Here is a 13310-nt window from a genome sequence, read left to right as displayed (position 1 = left end):
GTTTGCCTCCTGCCATCTGATTATCTCTAGTGCTTGCTGCCTTCAATATATCTGACTGGAGCCTGTCCTTCCTATAATCCCAGTTGATTCAGGATTTCTGAGTCCATATTTCTCTGTGATTCTTTGATTGTGGGCTCCTGTGAACCTGAGATTCTTGGTGTGTCTGAGTTCTTGGCAGTCAAGCTCCTCTGAGACACTAAAATGCTAGTGTGACCCAGCTCCTGTTATCCTGGGATCCTGTTGTCCTAGGATCCTTGGCATGTTACAGTGTGTCGAAGTGGTGTCTCCTTTGAGGACTGTGGAGTTGTCTGGTCTGTTTGAAACCAAGTTAAACTTGAACTGATTAAAAGGAACCTGAGCCTCTGGTCAGGAAAGGCTCTGGTGTCCTTTTTCCTGCTAGGCCCGTCACTATTGGATTGGAGCAGTTGTTGTGTTCCACTCACCAGTGATCCTAAGGTCACTTGGGCAGTCCACTAGGGACCACGGGGGTGTCCGCCGAATTCGCACCCTAGGTAACCCAGTGCTGGCGCAGATCAGAAGGGATTTGTGCCCCTGGTCAGGCCGGTTCTCTGCTTCCCTAGTGCTGTCTCAGGTCCTGTGTGCGATTGGATTGGAGCAGCTGTTGTGTTCCACTCACCAGTGATCCTAAGATCGCTTGGGCAGTCCGCTAGGGACCACGGGGGTCTCCTCTGAATCCCTGCCCTAGGTGACCTGGTGCTGGTGCAGGAGAAGCTTCTTTTTGCAACAGGCAACAGGCAGTGTTGCAATGCTTGCATAGCCCAAGCGCTGAGAACAAGGGACTGAGTGCCCAGCCCTTAAATGAGACATATTCCTCCTCCTCTACTGCCATCACCAAGGTTCAAGGAACATGGAAAAAGAGGCAGTGGGAAGAATGTAAGAGCTAGATCATCGCAAGGAGGCCTGCAATCTGCGCAAGGCATGTCGGTCGCACTTAAGATCTCACACAAGATCAAGCCAACCAAACCCGCATGGGCTGGGAGGTGCTGCCCAGCCTCATGTCTTAAGGAGCATCTATTGGTGGTTGGGCATTGCTTGGATATTTGGGGGCATGGGCTCATGCTTGCTTTAAAATGTGGCCAAAGGTAGATTTCCTATATTCCATTGGGTGATGATGCACCCATACACATTCAGGAAACTCTGATTGAACTTAATGGGCTATTATTTTCTAAAAGACAATATGGAGTTAGGAGGGGTCATGCAGGAGGTGGGGCTTAGAAGAGTTGGATAGAGAAATTTGGGGATGGATATGACCATGTTTCGTTGTGGATGTGGAGCGCCGCCTCACATAGCCGGCCTCACATAGCCGTTACAGCCGTTGCTGGGAGTGATACTATGTTGCGCATGCGTAAGCCAGGCCACACCCTAAGGGCCGGAGTGCTCGCCTCTGACATCACATCGTATGATTCGACCTGTGCCAATCCATCAGCGCCACGTCCGAGGCGGAGTAGAGCTCCTATATAAGGGAGGCAGTTCTGTTGCTCGGGGTCTCTGTTTTTTGGAAGCTTGTGCTCTCCCTCTCAAGAGTATAAAAGCTTTGCTACAGAAGGATCCTGTTTGTGTGCCGCGTCGTTCTTGCTGGCGAGACGGTTGGCGCGGGACAGTGTACATGTATGAAATTCTCAAGAATAAAGACAAATTAATATTTCAAAAAATAGGAACAGTTCATAGGGCATTCCCAACTAACAAATAAAGTAGTAAGTTCCTAAGATTCATTTTTTAAAAATATGTATGCTGGGCAGTGATGGTGCATACTTTTAATTCCAGCACTTGGGAGATAGAGGCAAGCAGATCTCCGCATTTGAGGCCAGGTTGGTCTCCGCAGATAGTTCCAGGCCAGACAAGGCTACAGAGATGCCCTGTTCCAAAACCAAACCAAACCAAACCAAACCAAACCAAACCAAACCAAACCAACCAACCAACCAACCAAAGAAACAAACAAACACAAAGAATATTTTAAAAGAAATGGCTTTGGGAGTAATATTAACATAAATTTAGTTCTCCCAGCTGTACTTCATTACTGTGTTTAAATAGTCTGCAGTGTTTCATCCATACTAGCCAAGAATCCTACCACTGAGCCCATAAGCCTCTTAAAATCATTAAGATTCTGGGTGTTTTTCCAAAATGATTAAAAACTGCTGTTGATTCAAGGAATGACTGGCTAATCTAAGGAATACATTTTCCAAAAATATTACAATCGAGATGAATTTCCCCAAATGTTGAAAGCATTTAGTTATAAATTGAGCTATTTAGCGATCAAAGTTGATACAAGTAACCTTTCAAAGCAATTATCAAAACCCAAATTTTGCTGAGAAATTTCAGTAAATTTTTCTTAGATTTATTTATTTCATTTCATGAGTGTATGTGTACCACATGCATGACTGGTGGGGGGAGGGCAGAAGGCAGCACCAGATAGCTCGGAGCTGGAGTTACAGTGGTTCTGAGCTAACATGTGGGTGATGGGAACTGAATCCAGATCCTCTAGGAGAGTAACAAGGACTCTTTAACTGCAGAGCCACCTCACCAGCGCCCCACCCCTGCTTTCATTTCATTTTTTTTTAAAGATTTACTTATTATTATATGTAAGTACACTGTAGGTGTCTTCAGACAAACCAGAAGAGGGCATCAGATCTCATTATAGATGGCTGTGAGCCACATGTAGTTGCTGGGATTTGAACTCAGGACCTTTGGAAGAATAGTCATTTCTTAACCACTCTTAACTGCTGAGCCATCTCTCCAGCCCCATAACGTTTCATTTTTACTGTAGTTCACGATCACATGTCTTCTCTTGACCAGTAAAGGAAGTTGCAGAAGATTTAACTGACTAAAAAATCTATGTATTATTTTGTATCCTTTCCCATTAGTCTCTCAAATGATTATGCTAGTCAATAAAAGAATGGCAGGGTGGGTTGTAAACTTCCTTAGTGTTAAAGCCATCAATCAGTTATGCTTGTAATCTGTGTAACTTCTATAACAATGTACTGTGCATAGAGAAAATACTGAGAGCAAATAAGAGCGATACAAAGTACAATTGCATTTGTATAGGAAAGGCCTTTAAATTCTCAGCAGCATGTGTGTTTTCCTTATTATTCTGGAGGACATAAGTAAACAAAGCTATCAGTCTTGAACTTAATATGCTATAGAACAGATTGACTGGTCAAACATATCCCCATGTTACAAAACAATTGATGTCACAAGTAACATTGCCATAGGTTTTTCTTTTAATTTATTGTTAACAAAGTAACATGTAACCAGTAATCTTAGCACTTTGGAGGCTGAGGCAGAAGTATGAAGTTAGTCTAGATAATAGGGTACAACCTTGTCAAAACATAAACAAATCAATCATAAATAGATAAGAGCATTGTAGGATTTTGCAATGAGTCTGACTTCGATAGGAAATACGGTGTGATTACGGTATACAAGCAAGTATCGATGTCCAAAAGCATAGATTTTTTTTTTTAAAAAAAATAAGATTTATCAACAAATCCTCAGGTTATTCTTACTCATTTGTTATTGATTTCAAAATGTACTCAAAGAAATTTTGGGTGTTTGAACTTTCTTTAAATGTCGTAACTGACCTGCAAGAACTGAAGAAAAGCTGTTTTCTTAATAGCTGATGCCAAATCCTAGCACTTGTGTAAAGAAAAATGGGTTGTTTGCAGGAGGCGTGCTCTTCAATGCATTGTTCAGAGAAAGTCCTCTGCAAATATGTGCTGTTGAGCTTTGGCAGGCACTCTCAACACCAGGGAGTTACAGAGCTCTAGGCTTGTTCACAGTTGAGCAAGACTATTTATCTTAGGAAATGCTTGTATCATTTAATAGATCAGGGCTAAAATGCAGTAGGTGGTCAATAAATGACACCTATTTGTAAAGCATTCTTGATAGTAAGCAACTGTGTGTGTGTGTGTGTGTGTGTGTGTGCTTGTGCACACACATAGGTGTGAATCACTGTTCTCTGTATGCTCTGTAAACAGCCATTGTAGACATCTCTCTCCTTAATTGCTTGTGTATTGCTGCTTGGTACAAAGTTTAATTTGCACTGGTGAAGAGGTTTTCTGAACTCAGATTTGTGCTTGTTGTCGCCAGAGGAAAAGGGACTAAGCCAGGTTGGGCAGTGGTGGAGCAGTCAGAAGGCAGAAGCAGGCAGATCTCTCAGTTCATTGGTAACCTGGCTACAGAGTGAGTTCTAGTTCTAGGAGAGCCAAGACCACACACACACAGAGAGAGAGAGAGAGAGAGAGAGAGAGAGAGAGAGAGAGAGAGAGAGAGAGAGAGAGAGAGAGAAAACAAACAAAAACAGAAGAAAAAAGAAAGAAGGAAAAGGGACCAGGAATTGGAAGCATTGGTTTTAAACCACTTGCTTCTTAAATTAACCTTGGCACTATTGATATTTTAGATCAGGTCTGGAGAAACAAACAACAACAAAAAGAACCAGAACTAAGAATCTAGGCCTTTCTAAGGCACCAGCCACATAGAATAGCTGTCAAGACTTGTTCTATGTTAACCAAGTCAGCTTTTAAGAGTTTTTATGTGTATGAGTGCCTTGCCTGCTGTATGTCTCTGCAGCTTGTGTGCCCCTGGTGTTGGGTGCCCTCACTATTTGTTATGTGCTGCCATGTGAGCTCTGAGCCTTGAACCTGGATCCCCTGAAAGAGCTGCCAGAGCTGCTACTTGATGAGACACCTCTCCAGCCCCAGAAAGTCCATTTTAAAATATGCCTGAAGACTGTTGATATGCCACATTCATAGAGCCCTGGCATACTGTCTTAGTTACGGTTTTGCTGCTGTGAAAGACACCATGACCATGACCAAGGACAACATTTAATTGGGGCTGGCTTACAGGTTCAGAGGTTCAGTCCATTATCATCAAGGTGAGAGCATGGCAGCATCCAGACAGGCATGGCACAGGTGGAGCTGAGAGTTCTACATCTTCATCTGAAGGCTGCTAGTGGAAGATTGACTTCCAGGCAGCTAGAATGGGGGTGTTAAAAGTCCACACTCACATTGACACACCTACTCCAACAAGGCCACACCTACTCCAATAGGGCCAAACTTTCTAATAGTGCCACTCCCTGAGCGGAGCATACACAAACCATAACACATACCAACATGAATAGAATCCAACAATTCATGAAAAGGACTAAGCCAATAGGAACATCAGAGATTCAATTGTGCTATGTGGATATCTCAGGCTACACATTATTCCTATCACAGTCTTTCTAAGAGAGTGTCTAAGCCCAGCAATTTCAGTCACAAAGCTAATGAGTGGGATGGAGAGATGGCTCAGCAGTTAAAAGCAGTGACTGCTCTTCCGGAGGTCCTGAGTTCAAATCCCAGCAACCACATGGTGGCTCACAGGCATCCATAATGAGATCTTACTCCCTCTTCTGGAGTGTCTGAAGATAGCTACAGTGTACTTCCGTATAATAAATGAATAAATCTTTAAAACAAACAAACAAACAAAAAGCTAATGAGTGACAAAACTAGAATTCAAATTCAGGTAGTGAAAAGGGAAGGAGTAAATAGAGGGCTGGATTCATAGTTTCAATATCAAGAACATACTTCCAAGAACAGGAGTGAGGCAAGAAAGACAGACGGAATGCTCTCCCTCCCAGGTTCCCAATCAGTTTTTGTCTTCTGGAAGTTCTGTCTTCACCTTGCTTCTCCTTACAGGTGTTCCTGGGGAGGGAATTTGGGCTACTGTACCTGGCTACTAAGCAGGTTCTTTCAGAAGTCCTACTTTATATCTGAATTTGTGCTAACATATCCACACCAGGGTATGAGAGTATCCACATTATTCTCACCAATGAATTTATCTATAAATTAAGCAAATTGGTAAAGCAGATTTATGGAAAATACAGTTTCTGCTTTATTAAGTTTGAACATCAATAAAATGTGGTAGACATGCTATTTTGTGAATTGATTTCATATACTTATTTAAAATGTTGTTTTGTTCATTTAAAATAGCTCTTATTTGTCCATACATTGTACTATATAAATACTTTTGCCCCTAATTTGTATGCACAAGCCACTGCTTCTGAATCGAGGTTCCAAAAAGACAATGGCCCCATTTTATCTGTGAACAGTGTCCAACGTATAAAAGAGAAAATACACACTGTACTTTGTGGAATTTTTCTTAAGATTAATTAGCTAAAGTAAGCGAAGCATCTCTTTTGCATTGTCTGTCACAGAACACGCCAGTCACCTTACGCAACCAAACGTTTTGCTTTTGGTCTACAATCACACAATTCCCCTTCAGAGTTTAGAAAAACTAGAAGTAGAGATTCGGAATCTCTGAAAGATAAACTACAGTTGCCAATTACTGAATTGAGGATGTGAGCTCTGGTTGCGAAGTCTCTTGAGCACAAATCACAGCAGCGATAACGCTTGTAATCTTGACAGCGGCAGCTGTCCCCCAAGCAGGTCCGGATACAAAATTTTCTCTTCGCTCGCTTTGAATTTTAGAAAACTTGTGGTGAAAATGCGAAAGCGAAGTAGAGAGCGCGCCAGGCGTCCTGCATCTCCTTCCGAGAGAGAGGTTAGCTGGCTTGTGGTTTTGGACAGCAGCGGCTCTGGAGGCTACAGAGGGTTGGAAATGCAGAAGTGCAGCCAGAAGGGCAGGGCGGCGTCGGCCGCTCCACTCGCACTAGGACCCGCAGTTAGGAGCTGCCCGGAGGTGAGATACAGTGTCCGCCGCTGGTTTTGGCTGGTGCAAACCGGAGTGCCGCGTCAGTGGAGCTGTGGCGCTTGTCACCTCCCGGGGCCAGCAGCACAGCGTCCTTGGAACAGCGTCCGATCGCAGGATCCCAACGGAGAGCTGAGTCGCTCGACCGCTTCCGGCGCGCCCGCCTGCAGTGGCTCGGACCCGAGCAGCGCGCATGCGCAGAGACTCAGCCTCCCGGAGGGGGCGTGGCAGCGGGCAGCATTCTCTGCGCCTGCGCCCTTCTCTGCTAGGTCGGCTGGGGACGAGCTCTGGGCAGGCGTCGCGCTGTCCCGGGTGTCGTGGCCGGGTTACTCTTCACGCCTCACTGCGGCGTCGCGTCGAGTCCCCGAGAGCTCGGCGGGGTGTGGGGAGGTAAGAGCCTCGGAGCCGCCACCGGCCTCTCCTCAGCGTACTGCGGGCGGAGGGGCGGGGCGGCCTCGGACTTGCTAGGCTGCGACGGCCGGGCCTCGCCTTCCTCCGGGACCCGCCCTCCGCCCTGGGCTCTGTGCGGCCGAGATACCCGACCCCATCCCGGGCCGGGCCGGGCCGGGCCGGGCCGCACTGGACCCCGCGAGTCCCCACGGCGCCGGTTATCGCCGCCGCCTCCTCCGTCTCACTGATGCTTCAGTATTCGCTCGCTGTCTTGTCTTTGGTGCCTCTGAAGAGATGACCTTAACTTTTAACAGTTAGCCTGTTTGTGCGACCGTGATTGCAATTTGTTACATTCCAGACTCCTTCCTGTTCTTGGTTAGCCATGTCAGAAAACCAGCCTGTAAATTTAAATATTAAGTTCATCTTTTAATTCAAAGAATAATTTGGTGATGTCATCCGGTTCCGTCACTTACTCGTCTGAGTTTGGCATTTCTCGAGTTGGCAAAAGTTTAGTGGTTTGATCGAGTAGAGCTCAGTCTGATTTTTCACATAACTTCTTACCCCCCCCACCTCTTTTATATTAAAGTAGACATTTAGTGGCAAGCTATTTAAAAATTAGAGGAGGGAATCCGGAATGAGATAGTCACCATTCCACCGTGCAAAAGTAACCAGCCGCTTACCATTTTGACATTTTTCTTTGTCCTTTTTTTGCCCCTGTTGCATTTTAAACTTAAAATGATAAGAGTGTTGCTCACCTTTCTCATGTTTTTAAAAGCTGTACATATATACCCATTAATTTTTTTTACTATACACATAATAATATGAGCAAAAACAATCTTTTGAAGTAGCTACCTTACAGATAAAACTAATTTTTTTGTCCCCAGTCATAATGCCAATTACATATAGTATCCCTTATGGTTGAAAATAATGACAATTGAAAAATATTCAAGAAAAAGTAATTGTTAAAGCAGAATATTTACCATTTTGAAAATTAAAACTATGGAAATTAATTTTTTTCTTCACATATTCACTTAAAAAGAGTCATACAGTGAAGCATGGTGGCTCATGACTGTAACCACAGCAAATAATGAAGGCAGGAGGATTGAGCTACAGGCCAGCCTGGGGGACACAGTAAATTGCTATCTCAAAAATAAAGGAAGAGAACAGTAAAAGCATCAGTGCACTAAGTATCTCTGTTAAAGCCAACTATATTTGCAAGCTAATTTTAGAGAGAAGGGCAGTATTGTTTTGCCAGGAAGCAAGTTACTTTAATGTCTGTCATCCTAGAAAGACAGCTGAATTCTTGAATTTCTTAGTTCATCCGAATGTGCTGGCTTGTTTAGATTAAAGCGGGTGAAGAAAATCTGTGTTTGTGTAGTTACTGTGGCTAGAAAAGAGAAGACCTGGAAGACACTACCTTGAGGATTTCTCAGCAAAGCAGGAGAAAACTGACTTAGCTACTTGTTGCACTTCCCACTAGAAACCTTGTAGCATTGAAAGTTCCTTGTGTTCTTGAGCACAGCGCTAGTGTTTTTCTGGAGGTTGAATTGCTAGGTCATAGACTTATGTTCCCTTTTTTCAAAATATATTTTGATAGACATAGAAGTTAACTTGGATTCCTTTTATAATTTTCTGTTGCATCCCAGGTCTTTTGGTTGAATTATTTCACCTAAGATTGGTAAAGTATCTGCATATTTTTTAAAATAGTTTTGGCTTCTTTTCTTGAATTTAAAGAGAGAATTCGGATCCTCCCACCCCATACTGTTACTACATATTGTTTTCTGCTATTTTGACATTGTTTGTCTGAGAGGCTGTGTCATTTTTCTTTCTGTTGCTGTTGAGGTTCTTTCTTAAAACTCATACCTTAACAATATCAAATACTTTATTATATTAAAAAAATCTTGGATTTTTTTTTTTCAAGACAGGGTTTCTCTGTGTAGCCCTGGCTGTCCTGGAACTCACTCTGTAGACCAGGCTGGCCTCGAACTCAGAAATTCGCCTGCCTCTGCCTCCCGAGTGCTGGGATTAAAGGCGTGCGCCACCACGCCCGGCCCTTGGATGTTTTTAAATCCTAATTATTCTAATGTACATTGAATATTTTCTTCATGATCATATTACTATCTTTCCATACAATTTTATACCCACTTACAGTCTAGTGTCCAACTGCCTTCTAACATTTTTATTATTTTTATATTGTAAGAATATATTATAATTTTTAAGGAAAATATTAAAATTATCTTTTTTTCCCTTTTAAAGTAAAATGTAGAGATACATAATTTAGCTTTGAAAGGCTTACATAATCCCTATACTAGATTTAGTTTAGTACTTGTTCCTCCGTATTTTTCCTTTGCTAATACTATTTTAACAATTTTTGTGGAAAATGGATTTATGTTGTACAGAGTTTTGTGATTTTCTTTCTTTCAGCATTGTGTATTGGATAGTTCTACAGAAGTATATGTAACCCAGGTCATGGTTTTATGCACACAGGTTTAGAGATCATTAGTTGTTTCATGTCAGGCGTCTATATTCTTCAGTTATCTTTTCCTAGGTCACTTCCATTCACAGTGGTGCATTGCTGATTTACAAATCTTTATTTCAGAATCATCTCTGTATTCCAGGTCCTTACATTCAACAGCCTCTTGGACATCTTCCCCAGGATGTTCTCAAGGTACTTAAGACAGTAGTCCAGAAAGTGTTTCCCTTCTTCCTGCTACTCTTGGTTGCCTGTGATAGTCAATGCATCTCTGTTGGTTTACCCAGTCACCCAGTGTGGGGATCTGCTGGTATTGCCAGCCTTCCCCTTCGTCTCCAAGAGTTCTGGTTCTTTAGCTACTCATCTGTTTCATCTTCACCTCAGTCTCTGCTTATGTCCTCATTGTCTCTCACCTTAGCAATTTTAGAAGTTGTATTATTGTTTTATTTTCTTATTAATCGTCCCTGTTGTTACCAACTTTTTAAAACCGTGAGGAGACTTTTAAAACCATTTTAAAAGTAAATATTACAAAAATTTGTTTGGAAATCTGAGAGTATTTAAATGGTTAAGTTGGTAAAAGAATATCTCGAATCATTGTTGGGCTGGCACGAGGGCTTAATGGGTAAAGGACCCTGCAGCCAAAGCCTGACGGCCTGATACTTGACGGAGGACAGGATTAGCTTCTGGGAGCTCTCTTCTGGCAGCCACACCCACACAAGTGAATACATAGAAGTGATCAAGTAAAGCTTATTCTCATATACATGAGATTAAAAACAAATCTAATCATCACTTATCCACACAAACATTAAATAGAGACTGCACCATACATTTTGTTTGTTTCTTCAATGTATAATAGGTTACTGGCCACAAAGTACAGTCTGTTTAGTTGAAATGAGAAAATCCACAGCTTAGTAGTAGTTCATGTTAAAGAGTTTCAATGAAAAGTATTTGCATTGTCATACTTTTTACAAATTGCTGAATTGTATTGTTTCCTGTATTTTTGGCACTTCAAATAATATGCTTAGTAGTGTGTTATTATGTTGAGACATTCTACAAATAGATGTTCTTTAATGGAATCTTTGATTTGTTTTAAGATCCTCTGACTGTTGCTGGTGAAAACTGTTTTGAGAACTTTGCTGGTTTGTTTTTCTTTTTGTTTTTTACATTTTTCAAGACAGGGTTTCTCTGTGTAGCCCTGGCTGTCCTGGAACTCACTTTGTAGGCTAGGTTGGCCTCAAACTCAGAGATCCATCTGCCTCTGCCTCCCAAGTGCTGGGATTAAAGGTGCTTGCTACCACTACCTGGCTGATGATAGATCTTTTAATGCATTCTATATTCAAAGTTCTTTACTCTTTTTTTTTTTTAAAATTAATTTATTTAGTTTATGTAAGTACACTGTAGTGTCTTCAGATACCCCAGAAGAGGGCATCAGATCTCATTATGGATGGTTGTGAACCAACATGTGATTGCTGGAATTTGAACTCAAGACCTCTAAAAGAGCAGTCAGTGCTCTTAACCGCTGAGCCATCTCTCCAGCCCTTTAGTCTTTTAAATATGTATGTACTTATTCATTTACTGGTTTTGTGAGACAGTGTCTTACTATATAGTGCTGGCTAGCCTAGAATTTGCTATGTAGGTCAGACTGACTGGTTTTGAATTTATGATCTTCCTGTCTGTTTCCTGAGTACTGGGATTACAAGCATATGCCATCACTCCTGGCCTATTTTTTTACCATTATATTTAATTTTATTTTTCATTTTTGTCAAAGGGATAACTAGCCTGATGCATATACCTTTAACCCTAGTATTCAAAAGGCAGAGGCAGGCAGATCTCCACAAATCAAATCTAGCTTGATAGCAGGTTCCAGGCCTACCAGGGCTATATAGTGAGATCTTTTTTCAAAAAGGGGGTGGGGTAACCATGTCATACATAAAGATTAAATGATACTTGACATTTATAATGAATAACCCAGTTCCCCTTTCTTTCTCTTCTTACCCAGACTCTTACTCTCCAGAGATGAGTAGACTCCTCCTCTTAAGTCTAGGCTTCCTGTTTGAATCATAACACAGAAAATGATTCAGCAACTATTTCTAAATTCTTCCATAGATGATACAAGTAATACTTTACATACCTAGGAATGAAGTGAATTTGTTACTGGAAGTAGTAGTGGTCTATGCCTGCAACAGGAGCGCTAGGAAGTAGAGGCAAGAGGGTCAGGATCAAGGTTATCTTTGGGTATATATTGCGTTAAGAGCATTCTGGGCTCAATGAGACTCAGTCAAAATCCATACAAATAACAACTTTAAAAAAGAACAAAAGACATATAAATATAATACAATGCATAAATGAATGCTACATAAGGTGGGTTGTAGCCACAACCTCAGTATTCTTTAGTTTTCAGTTTACTTCTATTTCTAATTTGGGATTAGAAATTCTAAATTGAATTGTTTGTTCAGTATCCTTTCCCAATTAGAAGTCTAAACTGTTGATTTCAAGTTTTGCTTCTTTTTAATAAATACATTTAATCTTGTTAGTGTGTCTTATGAACAAACTGTTTTTACTGTGTCCCTCAAGCCTCTTGAATTTTGTAGATTTCTGCTGTTGACATTATGATCAGCTGTTGTTCCCGTCTGTTCCTTCCCTATGGTTTGGTGCTCCTGTTTCATAGTTGCATAGATGCTTCTTTCTCTCAGAATATGCTTTGGTGTTTTCTTATTTCCTGCCTTGCCTCCTCTTTCATACTCCCTTTATTGCCTTAATATGTGTATTTGTGTACATTTCTGTGTATATGGTATAATGGTAGGTATATTTGACAATGGAAACAAGAGTTAACAGACTTTATTGAATCAGGGTGCCATATATTGTTACAGAAAAATACTTCTGAAATGTATCTTGGTTTAATCTTGTTATAAGCATAATTGTTGTAACTTTGGAAATGACCCTTTCTCTCTGGCTGCTCTATCTTTGGAGTTTTGTTGTTTCCCTATAATGTGCTTAAAAGTGTGAATTTCTGTATATTTTTTATCGTGATATGATGTATTTTTATTCATTGAGTTTTTCATGAATTCTGGAAAAAAATCTTGACATTGCCTTCAAATGAAGTTTTCTCAGGCTCGTTTCCTCTTATGGAAGGAGCACTATTCTCGTTCTCGGATTGGACCTCTACTTATATCAATCCTCTTTCTCTGTGCTTCTTGTTTGGTATTATCTCTCTTTGTGCTCTCCACTTCTGAGTCACCTGAGACCTTGGGTCATGCCTCCCAACCTTACTACTGTATTACAAGCCACAGCTGAATGTTCTAATTACCTCTATCCTTTTCTTTGTATGTATTCTTACAAAATTTACATTGCTTTATTGCGCTTTTTAAAAAAGTTACTTGCAAATACTTTGGAAGAAGTTTTTTCTTTTTTCCCCCTTCCGTCCTTCCTTCCTCCCTTCCTCCCTCCTTTCCTCCCTCCCTCCACTAGTCATTCACCATAGACTGCTAGAAGAATATAGTCTTCCTCTATTAATTTATAAGTTGCTTGCTTTGGTTTTTGTTGTTTTGTTTGTTTGTTTTAAATCTCTTTTAGCTGTCTTTAGATGACTGAGTTTTCTGAAAACATGCAGTTAGTTTTCAGGTTTGACTATATTCTTCCACATTTTCAATGCTGAAACTGATCACTGGATTGCAGTGAATTGACCCAACCCTCACATTATGAAGGTCCCTATCAGACTTTTCCTCTGAAATCTTAACTTTCATTG

General features: G+C 41.2%; 1 protein-coding gene across 3 annotated transcripts in view; it reads left to right on the top strand.

Annotated features, from left to right (window-relative positions):
• The first annotated feature begins 6922 nt into the window (after positions 1 to 6922).
• The window catches only part of Zfyve16 (zinc finger FYVE-type containing 16), a 42974-nt gene continuing 36586 nt past the window's right edge, over positions 6923 to 13310 (top strand). For 2 of the 3 annotated variants that reach the window (XM_029544003.1, XM_021208600.1), the window contains exon 1: positions 6923 to 7092. The gene's annotated coding sequence lies outside the window, so the exon portion shown is untranslated. Of the gene's footprint in view, positions 7093 to 9710; positions 9761 to 13310 lie in introns of all 3 variants that reach the window. The other variant, XM_029544002.1, reaches the window with a different exon arrangement.

The sequence above is a fragment of the Mus pahari genome, chromosome 11 (genome assembly GCF_900095145.1).
Source record: "Mus pahari chromosome 11, PAHARI_EIJ_v1.1, whole genome shotgun sequence".
Taxonomy (NCBI): Eukaryota; Metazoa; Chordata; class Mammalia; order Rodentia; family Muridae; genus Mus; species Mus pahari.
Note: the sequence above shows the minus strand (reverse complement) of the source record. Positions and strands in the feature narration are given on the sequence as shown.